At 41.8% G+C, this 14018-nt stretch overlaps 1 pseudogene; it reads right to left on the bottom strand.

The window, feature by feature from the left end:
• The window catches only part of LOC124038193, a 44339-nt pseudogene extending 40872 nt beyond the window's left edge, over positions 1–3467 (bottom strand).
• Positions 3468–14018: the final 10551 nt, after the last annotated feature.

Consider the following 14018-nt stretch of genomic DNA (forward strand, 5'->3'; position numbering starts at 1 on the left):
AAATAGAACTTAGTTCAATTTGACACCTGATGCGCTGCAAGTCCCACCTCTCCCATCTCCTCATTGGGTTTTAGGAGCATATACCCACGTGGCTGATTGAAAGATGAACTGATGTCCACACTCCAGTCGGTAGTGGTAACGCACCTTAAAGTTGGTTGCTAACTGCCATATAAAGTCCAAAGAAGACCGAAGGAGGAGAGATTATACTAGAAACAAATTAGTTTTACCCTTATATCTGTGGATTCAATTGTCAGAGTGGAGGACCTTGTGCATTTCAGGTAAAATAACAACCTAGTGTTTATATTCCAGGACAAATTAGCTAGCAACAGCAAGATAACTAGCCAAATGTCCATGAATGTTTCAAGTGTTTCGACCTGTCCCCAAATTAATATAGTTTGTTCATTGATCGTTTTGATAGTCAACATGTGTCATGATTGAGTCTGGTGTGGATGGACAAAATCAACATGCGTGCGATGGCGCATGCCCGGTCTAGTCAGCATGTAATAGTTTGTTTAATTTCAGTTTGTGGCGCAAAACAAGCAATTATAGTGTAGAGAATCATTGTACCATCTAAACCGCTTCTAAATACATTTTCCATAACCAAAAATATATATTTTTCAGCTGGTGTACATAACCGAAAGAAAGACACAAAAACAAAATTTAATAACGGGAAGCATAGAACAGATGTACTGCTTCTTAGACTTGCTTTCAATGAGTGACAGATGTATAACACTCATTTCTATGCACATTTGGTCAGGTCACCCAAAAAGTTACATATTGCAGCTTTAAGTAATGGTAAACTGTATTATCTAACGGATAATCAACCTTCCACTGAGTTGCATTATTTTCCAGAGAACGCATAGGGCCCCTCATTGATTATTCCTTTTAAACTAAGGCTATAATTGAACACATTTTTCACTAGAAATGTGTTGATTTGTAGGTAGAAATGTGTTCAACATCCACTGAAATAGCTAGCAAGTATACTACATAGCTACAGTAGTTGCTGTTGTAACCAAACAAACAGACTTGCTATTTAGCTATCCAAACCATCAGTCCTACTTTGTGATTATGAAAATCGAATTCAACAAAACCAAATAGGCCTACTGTTTTATATTTGAATTCTGCTTTCAAAAGCGGTTCAAACAAAACATGTAAAAATGAACTACAGCCATTGCATTCTATCACGCAAATAACTGTGCGTTATTGGGAAACAACGCATGTTCTAGAATGCCCTTCAAGACAATCAGAAAGGACTATTCAACAATGCCATTGTAGAAATATAAAATAATGTGAGCATTATATTGTAAAAGGCAATTACTTTATATGAACATGTATTGCCATCTGAAAGATGAAACACTGATTAAGTTTAGTGAAAAAGTAGCTGATTTATTTGAAAATATGCTTAGAGTTATGAAACTTCTGCCTTTTTGATGATCTGTTAGGTTTTGTACTAAGAGTTGTGGAAATGTACTACATGGGCCTACTTGTGAAAACTGCACCAAAGCTATTAAAAAAGTATTTTATCTCTGCATTGTAAGGAAGGGATCGTAACTAAGAGTTTCATGATCAAATCTACACCTGGTGTATTAAGGGCATGTGACAATTTGTTTTTATTTGATTTTTCTTTATAAGTAGGAATAAACAAAATCATATAAATCATTGATGCATGTGTCTTTTTCCAATAACCCCATTGAATAAATAAAGTAGCCCATAATTGCACACTGTGCAAAGAAAAATATAGCCTGTCTAATGTCATGCATTAACAGACTAGTCATAGTTTGTTCTAGCCCAGCATTGGACTAAAGGATCCTAATGTTACTCCTTAGTCCAAGGATCTTACATGGGCTCCCGAGTTGCACAGCGGTCTAAGGCATTGCATCTCAGTGCTAGAAGCTTCACTACAGACCCTGGTTCGATTCCAGGCTGTATCACAATCGGCCGTGATTGGAAGTCACATAGGGCTGTGCAAAATTGGCCCAGCGTCTTTCGGGTTGTAAATAACCATTTGTTCGTTGCTGACTTGCCTAGTTAAATAAAGATACAATTTAAAAAATAAACTGTTTAAAAAAGGGCTAATTGGCTCTGGAATAGAAAATAGCCAAATACTCCATCTAACATGAATCATGCTGTATGGTCCTAGAAACATAAATCCCTCTACTTTCATATCACAAAATCATTTCACAAACGCAAAACACTTACCCTATACACCACAAGGTGCCGATGGCACCTTAATTGGGTAGGAAGGGCTCATAGTGGGCCTTAAGGCTGGAACAGTATAAATGGAATGGTAAGGAACACATTAAACACATGGTTTCCATGTTTCCACGTTTGATACCATTCCATACACTCCATTCCAGACATTATTATGAGCCGTCCTCCATATGTAGCCTCGTACGCTGTTGAAATCGGTTAACACAGTTGCGGCCTACAGTCTTTTTTAGTGACACATTTGTGGCATCAGTATTCCCTTTACACACGTGTTGAGAGATGCATAAAGCCTATTACCACTGGTAGTCCACTCGGTCTTCCATTCGTTTTCCGTAAACAAGCACTGGGACATGGAAATTAGACCGTGTGGGAACCCTAACCCTTAGGTGTGTATCAATTTAACACATTTGTTTGCATTATTATTTCTTGCCAATATAAATTAACCTCCTTATGCTTCCAAAACCGTACCGCAAGTAAATGCATCATTTTCAGGCAGAACACACCGCTCATAACAACCCCCCCCCTACAGAAGACGCCATCCAATGACTTGTGTAATGTAATAGAACAGAGGCGTGATCAAGGGCTACATTCATTCTATCACAGATTGATCAATACTAGGCAGCTGGCGTCTTGGCTTGAAGTCGCAAGCGTGAGTCGGCTATGATTCACCATGGGAACGGGAAACCAGCCATGACGAAACAAAGATAAGGTAAAATAGAAGACAAAAAGGATACAAAGTAGCCTATCCAAACTATCCACTTTTCGCGCACTCTATGAACTAAAACCTTTACCAAGTAGCATCATCCTTTCCATTTGTAAACAATAATTAATGCTATTTTCTGGCAGAGTAGGCTAGCCTAATAATAATTAAATTGTTCTTACCGTTTTAACAGTAGCCTATACCGAAGCCTCGAAGAATAGTCACAGCTGGTCCAACATGAGCATCGGATTGTGTTTTCTTTTTGAAAATATGAAGATGGGTTCCGTCTGTCTCGGTGTTCTTTTATGGAAAACGGGTCATGTTTGCATAGCTCTTGTCTATGAAGTGACCACAAGTAGATATGTGCGTGGCGGGTGGAAATCTCACTCCTTACGTGGGCTACAGAGGGAAGATCTCTCTCAATATCCTCCTAGCGTCCAATGGAGGCTGGCACTCAGAAGTACCGAAAGCTAGGCTACGCTGTGCTTTGCTTTGAGGCGTCTGAAGAAAACGTGCGCGTTGTTTTGCACAGGCGTTGCTGACGCATGCCAGATCTTACAACGCATGGATAAGTATTTTAAGTATCAGCTAACCAGATCGTAATTTATAGCAACCTGTCAGTCGATGACGTGGCACGCAACCATTGGTTGATGCATGCAACGTCTGAGCAGGGGAATGGAACCATTTTCATGCTGGAGGCTCAAGCTCGCAGCCCCTACTGGTCAGACAGTTGTCTATGTATTTATTTAGAATCAGAGAGCTGGGGCTTGAACGAGTGCAGGCAACTGCCGACTGACTGATCAACAAATCACCTTGGCTTGCAATCATAAAAAACGACTCATTATTATTTGCAGATCAGTCAATCATAATTTACCCATCATACCTCATGGTTTTTGATCCTCTCGAACACTGCCCTAGTTTACTTGACTGACTGCTCCAGACTGTAGTGCCAAATTAGTCATCTATTAGCTTTATGCCTGCACAGTAGGCTACAAAAGACACCTATCCCACTTACGTATACTACAGCATTCTGTGCAAAATCTATTTATTTATTTCACCTTTATTTAATCAGGTAGGCCAGTTGAGAACAAGTTCTCATTTACAACTGCGACCTGGCCAAGACAAAGCAAAGTAAGTGCGACAAAAACAACAGAGTTACATATGGGATAAACAAATGTACAGTCAATAACACAATAGAAAATCTGTATACAGTGTGTGTAAATGAAGTAAGGAGGTAAGGCAATAAATAGGCCAAAATGGTGAAGTAATTACAATTTAGCAATTAACACTGGAGTGATAGATGTGCAAGTATAAATACTGGTGCAAAAGAGCAGAAAATAAAAATATGGGGATGAGGTAAGTAGTTGGTTGGATGGGCTATTTACAGATGGGCTGTGAACAGCTGCAGCGATCGGTAAGCTGCTCTGGCAGCCGATGCTTGAGGGAGATATGAGTCTCCAACTTCAGTGATTTTTGCAATTCGTTCCAGTCATTGGCAGCAGAGAACTGGAAGGAAAGGCAGCCAAAGGAGGTGTTGGCTTTGGGGATGACCAGTGAAATATACCTGCTGGAGTGAGTGCTACGGGTGGGTGTTGCTATGGTGACCAGTGAGCTGAGATAAGGCGGAGCTTTACCTAGCAAAGACTTATTGATGACCTGGAGCCAGTGAGTTTGGCGATGAATATGTAGGACCAGCCAACGAGAGCATACAGGTCGCAATGGTGGGTAGTATATGGGGCTTTGGTGACCAAACGGATGGCACTGTGATAGACTGCATCCAATTTGCTGAGTAGAGTGTTGGAGGCTATTTTGTAAATGACATCGCCGAAGTTGAGGATCGGTAGGATAGTCGGTTTTACGAGGGTATGTTTGGCAGCATGAGTGAAGGAGGCTTTGTTGCAAAATAGGAAGCAGATTATAGATTTAATTTTGGATTGGAGATGCTTAATGCGAGTCTGGAAGGAGAAATTACAGTCTAGCCAGACACCTAGGTATTTATAATTGTCCACATGCTCTAATTCAGAACCGTCCAGAGTAGTGATGCTGGGTGGGCGGGCGGGTGCGGGCAGCGACCAGTTAAAGAGCATGTGTTTAGTTTTACTAGCGTTTAAGAGCAGTTGGAGGCCACGAAGGAGTGTTATATGACATTTGGAGGTTTGTTAACACAGTGTTCAAAGAAGGGCCAGATGTATACAGAATGGTGTCATCTGCGTAGAGGTGGATCAAAGAATCACCTGCAGAAAGAGCGACATCATTGATATATACAGAGAAAAGTGTCAGCCCGAGAATTGAACCCTTTGTCACCCCCACAGAGACTGCCAGAGGTCCGGACAACAGGCCGTCTGATTTGACACACCGAACTCTATCCTAGAAGTAGTTAGTGAACCAGGCGAGGCAGTCATTAGAGAAACCAAGGCTGTTGAGTCTGCCGATAAGAATACGGTGATTGACAAAGTTGAAAGCCTTGGCCAGGTCGATGAAGTGGGCTGCACAGTACTGTTTATTGCCAAAACTAAAGTTTGTTAACAATACATTTGTGGAGTGGTTGAAAAATGAGTTTTAATGACTCCAACCAAAGTGTATGTAAACTTACGACTTCAACTTTTGGTCTGTAACAGTTTGCATCTAGATTGTCTCCCCCTTTGAAGAGGGGGATGACTGTGGCCGCTTTCTAATCTTTAGGAATCTCAGACGATACGAAAGTAATTTTAGGAAAGAGGGTCCAGATCTTCTAGCCCAGCTGATTTGTAGAGATTCTGCAGCTCTTTCAGTACATCAGCTGTCTGGATTTGGGTGACGGAGAAGCACTGGAGGGGGGGGGGGGCAGGGCCAGTAGCTGCGGGGGGTGCAGAGCTGTTTGCTGGGGCTGGGGTAGACAGGTGAAAAGCGTGGCCAGCCGTAGAAAAATGCTAATTGAAATTCCCGATTATCGTGGATTTATCGGTGGTGACAGTGTTTCCTAGCCTTAGTGCACTGGGCAGCTGAGAGCAGGTGCTCTTATTCTCCATGGACATTACAGTGTCCCAAAACTTTTTGGAGTTAGTGCTGCAGGATGCAAATTTCTGTTTGAAAAAGTTAGCCTTTGCTTTCCTAACTGACTGTGTATATTTTAGTATGACTTTCCTGAAAAGTTGCATATCGCGGGGACTATTCAAAGCTAGTGCAGTGAGCCACAGGATGTTTTTGTGCTAGTCAAGGGCTGTTAAATCTGGAGTGAACCAAGGGCTATAGCTGTTCTTAGTTCTACATTTTTGGAAAGGGGCATGCTTATTTAAGATGGTGGGGAAGGTACTTTTGAAGAACGTCGGGCCAGGTCGATTAGAAAGGCCTGCTCGCAGAAGTGTTTTAGGGAGCATTTGACAGTGATATGGTGTGGTCGTTTGGCCACGAACCCATAAGACTCAGGCAATGAGGCAGTGATCGCTGAGATCCTGGTTGAAAACAGCAGAGGTGTATTTAGAGGGCAAGTTTGTCAGGATGATATCTATGAGGGTGCCCATGTTGTACCTGGTAGGTTCCTTGATAATTTGTGTGATATTGAGGGCGTCCAGCTTAGATTGTAGGACGGCCGGGGTGTTAAGCATATCCCAGTTTAGGTCACCTACCTGTACGAACTCTGAAGATAAATGGGGGGCAATCAATTCACATATGGTGTCCAGGGCACAGCTGGGAGCTGAGGGGGGTCTATAACAAGCGGCAACATTGAGAGACTTATTTCTGGAGAGATGGATTTTTAAAAGTAGTAGATCGAACTGTTTGGGCATAGACCTGGATAGTAGGACAGAACTCTGCAGGCTCTCTCTACAGTAGATTGCAACTCCGTCCCCTTTAGCAGTTCTATCTTGACGGAAAATGTTGTAATTGGGGATGGAAATTTCAGAATTTTTGGTGGCCTTCCTAAGCCCGGATTCAGACACGGCTAGGACATCAGGGTTGGCGGAGTATGCTAAAGCAGTGAATAAAGCAAACCTAGGGAGGAGGCTTCTGATGTTAACATGCATGAACCCAAGGCTTTCCGTTACAGAAGTCAACAAATGAGAGCGCCTGGGAACACACAGGGCCTGGGTTAACCTCTACATCACCAGAGGAACAGAGGAGGAGTAGGATAAGGGTACGGCTAAAGGCTATAAGAACTGGTCGTCTAGTGCATTCGGAACAGAGAGTAAAAGGAGAAGACTTCTGGGCATGGTAGGATAGATTCAGGGCATAATGCACAGACAGGGGCATGGTAGGGTGCGATAAGAACTGGTCGTCTAGTGCGTTCAGAACAGAGACTAAAAGGAGCAGACTTCTGGGCCTGGTAGGATAGATTCAGGGCATAATCAAATCAAATTTATTTATATAGCCCTTCGTACATCAGCTGATATCTCAAAGTGCTGTAGAGAAACCCAGCCTAAAACCCCAAACAGCAAGCAATGCAGGTGTGGAAGCACGGTGGCTAGGAAAAACTCCCTAGAAAGGCCAAAACCTAGGAAGAAACCTAGAGAGGAACCAGGCTATGTGGGGTGGCCAGTCCTCTTCTGGCTGTGCCAGACAGGCGGTGATGCAACCAGTGGGGCTCTCGATGGTGCAGCTGTAGAACTTTTTTGAGGATCTGAGGACCCATGCCAAATCTTTTCAGTCTCCAGAGGGGGAATAGGCTTTATCGTGCCCTCTTCACAACTGTATGTGTGGTCCTTCTGTAGCTCAGTTGGTAGAGCATGGCGCTTGTAACGCCAGGGTAGTGGGTTCGATTCCCGGGACCACCCATACGTAGAATGTATGCACACATGACTGTAAGTCGCTTTGGATAAAAGCGTCTGCTAAATGGCATATATTATATTATTATTATTATTATTGGTGTCTCCAACCGTGTGACCACACCAGCCCAGGGCCTCCACATCCATCTTCTTCACCTGTGGGATCGTCTGAGACCAGCCACCCAGACAGTTGATGAAACTGAGGAGTATTTTTGTCTTTTGTCTGTAATAAAGCCCTTTTGTGGGGTTGGGCCTGGCTGCCGAGTGGGTGGGCCTGACTGTCAAGTGGGTGAGCCTATGCCCTCCCAGGCCCACCCATGGCTGCGCCCCTGCCCATCATGTGAAATCCATAGATTAGGGCCTAATGAATTTATTTAATTTGAATGATTTCCTTATGTGAACTGTAATTGAGTAAAATCTTTGAAATTCTTGCATGTTGCGTTTATATTTTGTTCGGTATGTATGTATATATATATATATATATATGTGTTATTATTTTGGGCAGTGTATGTGGATTAATGTACATTTTGCCTTCCCCTAATGGAATTTAATATTATTTTGTACATGTTTTACCCCAGTCCAGTTGGTGGCAACAATTCTCCTTTTGAGTGTAGTTTTCCATAAAACGCAAAGAAGAAAAAGATTCAATGCTCTTGACCATCCCACTGCTACTGTTCTAGATGACTGTTGGGAATATACTAGTAGACAAGTCAGTGGTTTTGGTTGGACAGTTTGCTGATGAGAGTGGTATGAGGGAGTTGGAGGTTGGCCCTTCTGTGGTGATAAGGGATGTTCCTCAATGGTTACTCCCAGATCCTGTTGTTGATTTAACCTTGGTAGAGAAAAGGAAAGATTGATCAGAAGTCAGTGATATAGGGAAACTGGTTGACAATTACATTGGTAGAAGTTTTATGCTTTAAAAAAAACTAAAAACCTTTCACACATGGATCCAAGGACCCAGATAGTGGGCGCACAGGAGCAGGCATTTGAATTTCTGAATTTGATATGGAGATATTTAGAAGACTAACAGATGAACTGTCAGTATACTCCGTTGAACTGTTGGCAATAGTAGTTGCTTCCAGTGGGTGGAGGAATTACAACCTGTTAGAATTATAGTATGCTCAGATTCTCTGTCTGTATTGGATAGTTTATCATCTGGTAAATCTAAAAGGAGTGACCTACTATTGGAGGTATTCATATTATTATGGAGAATTGAGAGACTGGGTGTAGTAGTGAGATTCTGCTGGGTCCCAGTACTTTGGTCTGTGGAAGGGAATGAAATTGAAACAAGATTATTGATATTAATGTTTCACTGAATAGAGGTCAGATCAAATGGAAGATCAGAGCCATTTTGATAGATGTCTGGCAGAAGAGATGGGACTCTGAGCCCAAGGGCCGGTATTTATAATCTCTCCAAAGAAAGGTTGGTGGACCAAGATTCAAAGGTCTGATTAGGAAGGAAGATGTGGTGTTTGCTTGATTGCACTTAGGACATTGTACATTGAACTCATTACATCTGGTTGGCAAGCATGTGAATGGTTTGTGTCTGGAGTGTATGGTAGAGGAAACGGTGTAAGAAAAGACCAAGAGGCTCCTTAACAGCTTCTACCCCCAAGCCACAAGACTGCTGAACAATTAATCAAATGGCCACCCGGACTATATACATTGAAACTATGATGCAGTGCCTTACACCACTGCACCACTCGGGAGGCCTTCCCAGTGATTTTACCCATACACCACTATTAATGCAGTCTATTTAGCTAATCCACTCCCTGTACTCCATGTCATGTGCCAAAGAGACTGGTTTTTCTTCATCAAATTAACATTCTATCAGAGAACAGAGGATTTGATCACCCTCACAGCTATCCTCCAATCACAACAATTATGCAAATATTGGAACTCTTAATTTTTTCCACAGAACACGTTGGTATCCAAACCAGTCTTAAATTGCTTGCCCACACCCACACTATACTGGGGAGGCTCCAAGATGGTAGCATGGACGCACACTTCCTACCGAGCTCGACATACCAACGTTTGAAAGATAGTGAAAAGTGTATTATTTTGAACTACCAAACTAATACTTTGCTTGCTAAAAACACCAGGTTATTGATGATTTAAGATTATATTTTCCAAAATGTCACAACGCGCTGACAGAAAGAGAAATCGTACGGCTAATTCCTCAGCTAGCAATGCTCAGGCATCATCCAATGTCGTTACACAGGAGGCAAATGCTTTGATTGACAACTGCTACAACTATACTGGTCTGACAGACTCGGACACTTACCGTGTCAGTTGAGGATTTTCCTTCTTTGCCTATAATCCCAAGCAAACCTCCAGCTTCCAAGAAAGGAATGTTTGAACTGGGCCCAGATGCCACTGCCAATAATGATGTTATCGCCACTCTTTCCAGGCTCACCAATACACGGTGTGATGCCTTTGAGAAAATGGTTGGCGACAACTCAATGAAAATCAAGGGCTTAAAAAAAACTGTTGACTTTGCATGCATGGAAATCAAGGATGTTAAGAAGAAGGTAGCCCACATCGAAAAGCGTGTTGAAAAGGAGGAGGTAAAGATGGACTTGTGCCAAAGAAGAATCGCGGAACTCGAAAACTACTCCAGACGGTGGAATCTGATACTGTACGGAGTTCCCAAAGCAGATGGGGAGAACGTGCTGCAAGAGACCAACGTCTGGCAAGCTATCCTACCTGTGGAGAGGGCTAAACTAGCAGATGTTGTCGACACTGTACATCGCCTTGGCACGAGAAGGCAGGGTGACTCCAAGCCTAGAGGTGTCATTCTCCAGTTCACATCACGGATCTACAGGGATGCCATCTGGAAAGCAGCCAATAAATCTACTTTCCTACGCGATAACAAACAACGTTTTGCTGAAGACCTTTTGAAGGCAGACAGAGAAAGGAGAGAAACTGTGGCCAGCTGTGGAAAAAGCTGGTCATCGAAGGGCGCACTTTCATCAACGGATCCGAAATCAACCATAGACTGTGCCTGGTGGTCAACATAGGCTACCTAGATGTGAGCAGATCCCACCCTCGGCTCTAAGGTGATTTAACCTTCGTTCTAACTGCACAGGACTACTGGAGTAATGGATATTTGCTATCCATAAATATTACCCTGCGAATCATTACCCGAAGAAACTCAAAGACATTAACATTGATTGTACTTTTTGTGTTGAGCATCCAGAAACAGTTTCACATTTATTTTGGCATTGTCTACATGTAAAACAATTATGGAAAGATATTCACAGTTTTGTAATTGTTAATATTCTTTATGACTTTTGTTTTTTTATGGGAGAATGTGCTGCTCGGTTTCCTTAACCATAATAAAGAAACATTTTTACCTTGTGCTAATGGAAAAATGTCATTCATAAATGTAAATTCACTAATAAAAATGCTTCTGTGTTTTCTATAAGGAATTAGAGCAGTATATTAAGACCATTATACATTCTTCTAATAAGAAATCTGTTAAAACAATCAATGTGTGCATCTTAAGGTCTTTGTATAGTCTGTCATTTGTTGTATCCCCTAGCATATGTTATCATTGTCTACTTCTTATATGTATACGGATTTTTCTCCAATTAAAAAACAAAACAAAAAAATACTATACTGAAATTCCAACTACAAAACGCCATAGTTTAACAACAACTTGCCTAGATAACAGCTAAATGTTTGTTTTTGTCTTTGTTATATATAATCATTCTTTTTTTCGAGGCTCCACATGGAAAATATGAATGTTATTTCCAACAACCAATGAGCAGTCTCTTTGGCAATGACAGGGAGTGGTAAGGAGTGGAATGTTCGCTAAAGAGACTGGTACTCAGACTAGATGTTACACATTGTCCTGTAAAGACATACACAAGTATTGTATTGCTATGACCAACCAGATAAACATGAATAGGTAAATGGGGCATGTAAATGTGTCAAAAGTAATTGGTTACAATTCATCATTATTGGTTACAGTTATGCTATTTTCTACCTCAACTGCTCATTTTTGTTCAGAATTTAATGTCATTTCTAACTTTCAATAAAGATGTGAGCTCGTTTTCCACAGTTCTTCATGTTTTTGTTGATTATTATGAACCTTTTTCCACTGTAGCTGGCTGTGTGGACTTTCCTGTACAGCTGCCATTTTTATGAAAACCTTTCCACAACAAGTAAAAAAACAAGCTCTGAAAGGGAAAATCGTTTTGAAAGGTCATGTAACTCCGAATTCCAACTCGGGAACTCATGCCTCTTTCTAGAGCTCCGACTTTCTGACCTGAAGATCACTGAAATTGATCGAAATTGAGTTTCCATTGATCATCCTTGAGATGTTTCTACAACTTGGGAGTCCACCTGTGGTCAATTCAATTGATTGGACATGATTTAGAAAGGCACACACCTGTCTATATAAGGTCCCATAGTTGACAGTGCATGTCAGAGCAAAAACCAAGCCTGGAGGTTGAAGGAATTGGCCGTAGAGCTCAGAGATATTGAAGATCCCCAGAGCACAGTCGACTCCATCATTCTTAAATGGAAGAAGTTTGGAACCACCAAGGCTCTTCCTCGAGCTGGCCGTTCACCGAAACTGATCAATCGGGGGTTGAGGCTTTGGTCAGGGAGGTGACCAAGAACCCAATCATCACTCTGACAGAGCTCCAGAGTTCTTCTGTGGAGATGGGAGAACCTTCCAGAAGGACAACCATCTCTGCAGAACTCCACCATTCAGGCCTTTATGGTAGAGTGGAAGCCACTCCTCCTCAGAAGCAATTAGTCAGTAAAAGGCACATGACAGCCCGCTTGGAGTTTGCCAAAAGGCACCTAAAGGACTCGCAGACTATGAGAAACAAGATTCTCTGGTCTGATGAAACCAATATTGAACTTTTTGGCATGAATGCCAAGCGTCACGTCCGGAGGAAACTTGGCACCATCCTTACGGTGAAGCATGGTGGTGGCAGCATCATGCTGAGGGATGTTTTTCAGCGGCAGGGACTGGGAGACTAGTCTGGATCGAGGGAAAGATGAACGGAGCAAAGTACAGAGAGATCCTTGATGAAAACCTGCTCCAGAGCGCTCAGGAGCTCAGACTGGGGCAAAGGTTCACCTTACAACAGGACAACAACCCTACTGTAAGTACACAACCAAGACATGTATCTGAATGTCTTTGAATAGCCCAGACAGAGCCTGGACTTGAACCCGATAGAACATCTCTGGAGAGACCTGTGCAGAGACGCTCTCCATCCAACCTGACAGAGTTTGAGAGGATCTGCAGAGAAGAATGGGAGAAACTCCCTAAATACAGGTGTGCCAAGCTTGTAGCGTCATACCCAAGAAGACTCGAGGCTGTAATCGCTGCCAATGGTGCTTCAATAAAGTACTCAGTAAAGGGTCTCAATACTTATATAAAATGTGTTTAAAAAAAAAATACATTTGCAAACATTTCTATAAACCTATTTTTGCTTCGTCACTATGGGGTATTGTGTAAATTGAATCAATTTTAGAATATGGCTGTAACGTAACAAAATGTGGAAAACGTCAAGGAGTCTGAATACTTTCCCAATGCACTGTAGGCTATATGGCCACTCTAGCCAACAGTGCGCAGATAGTGCTGGTTGGAAAATGTGCATATTGTTTATGGGATTTTAGAATATTCACATGAAAATCTGTAGACAATTGGATGTAAAACAGTACTAGTCAGAGTAAATGTTTTATGATTATATCTTGCTCAGTAGACAGAGAATGTCCATGAGAGCCCATGTGTGTACAGAGGGTGATTGCCAAAATACTAGATTATACACTGGATTGTTACCAATTTTTGTTACACTGTTTATATACCTCTCCAGTATTTATATACTGGATTATTGACATAGCTCACTGTAATATATCTACTGCTGTATATATCATTCTTAGTATATATTTTTGGTGTATATACACATAGATTGCATTTGGATTACCGATAGTGTTATTTGGGTTGTTAACTGGCATTCGTGAGTTCTTGTTTTTTAGTTTTCCTTAGTATTTGTGTACACTATCGGTCAAAAGTTTTAGAACACCTACTCATTCAAGGGTTTTTCTTTATTTTTGACTATTTTCTACATTTGTAGAATAATAGCGAATACATCAAAACTATGAAATAACATATGAAATCATGTAGTCGCCAAAAAGTGTTAAACATAGGGTGGCTATTTCACATTCTCCAAATAGTCACCCTTTGCCTTGATGACAGATTGGCACACTATTGGCATTCTCTCAACCAAGCTTCACCTGGAATGCTTTTCCAACAGTCTTGAAGGAGTTCCCACATATGTTGAGCCCTTGTTGGCTGCTTTTCTTTCACTCTGCGGTCCGACTCATCCCAAACCATCTTAATTTGGTTG

Source organism: Oncorhynchus gorbuscha, linkage group LG06, assembly GCF_021184085.1.
Source record: "Oncorhynchus gorbuscha isolate QuinsamMale2020 ecotype Even-year linkage group LG06, OgorEven_v1.0, whole genome shotgun sequence".
Taxonomy (NCBI): Eukaryota; Metazoa; Chordata; class Actinopteri; order Salmoniformes; family Salmonidae; genus Oncorhynchus; species Oncorhynchus gorbuscha.